Source organism: Belonocnema kinseyi, chromosome 9, assembly GCF_010883055.1.
Source record: "Belonocnema kinseyi isolate 2016_QV_RU_SX_M_011 chromosome 9, B_treatae_v1, whole genome shotgun sequence".
Taxonomy (NCBI): Eukaryota; Metazoa; Arthropoda; class Insecta; order Hymenoptera; family Cynipidae; genus Belonocnema; species Belonocnema kinseyi.
Window position 1 is genome coordinate 47790638 of NC_046665.1, and position 1191 is coordinate 47791828.

Genomic DNA, 1191 nt, shown 5'->3' on the forward strand with positions numbered 1-1191 from the left:
GCCTAAGTAGCCAAATCGCGAAGTGCCCGATAGGCTCAGGCAAAGTCCAGAGTAAAAAGAAAATCTGCGGGGTTTACTTTACCCACTGCATAGTAGGCTGGCTCAAGAATTTACAATTCCAAATAGTCTACAGATCGCAATTGTGAACAGATTTGTAAGTATTTATTTTAGAAATGATCCGCAGGAAATGTTTAATATAACTTATTGAGTACATTTATCCATTTTTGTTTGAACATATTTATAAAATGCAAGTTATTTTCTAAAAAGAAAAAGAAAAAACTCGATATGTATCATATTTAACGTAGTATTTTTCTAAATTCGAAATACGCAACTTGTTTTCTGCAATTTTAAGGGGCCATGAATCTGTATTCGAATTTAATTTTCATCACTTGATTTTCCGCTTCGTCAGCCATCGTTAAGAATTTTCAAAAACGCTGTCGATTTATAAATATTATCCCAAAGCGATAAAAAAAACTTATTCGGAAATGTACACTGAAACTCAAACTATAAGATAAAAAATTTACTTTTATAATACTTCCAACGTCAGTACAAGAACTTCTATTCAAAAATCTTCCAAACTTCGACGATCACGTCAGTAACTAGATTAAACTATTGTTGTTTTGATGATAACTAAGTAGGTGCATCAGTCCCTAAATAAAAGGGCGGTGGAAGGGAGGGAGTGGGGAAATAAAATTTCTTTATTAGTTACGAAACTAATACGAAATTAAAAGGAAGTTTTGTTTTGAAGTGTTATTGCTAAAAACATTTTTAAAACAGATATTCAATTGATCTATTTTAATTAAAGACATATTTTTATTTGCCATACTAAATCTTAGCAACGTTGTCTAAACAGTGATTTTCGATCTCAATAAATTAATATTTTAAATTTTAATAAATAATTTTAAAACCGAAACACCTATTATTGGCTCTTTCTTACTGAAAAGTTGGTTTTTACAATAAATATTGTAGTTTTTTCATCTATAAAATTTTACAGTTTATCTTTTATGATAAAAAGTATTTTACACGTATATTGAATCATTTTTCATCAAATAAATCAACAATAAACCATTGTTATTATTAATAATCTATGAAACGTACTTAAAGATAAGTAATTCATAGCAATTCATTATAATTTCACGATAAAAGAAAGAAAACAAAGGAAATTTAAACCTACAAACTAAAAATAACGCC

General features: G+C 28.1%; 1 protein-coding gene across 1 annotated transcript in view; it reads left to right on the forward strand.

The window, feature by feature from the left end:
• The window catches only part of LOC117180128, a 28152-nt gene that overhangs the window by 24677 nt on the left and 2284 nt on the right, over window positions 1-1191 (forward strand). The gene's annotated exons all lie outside the window — the stretch shown is intronic.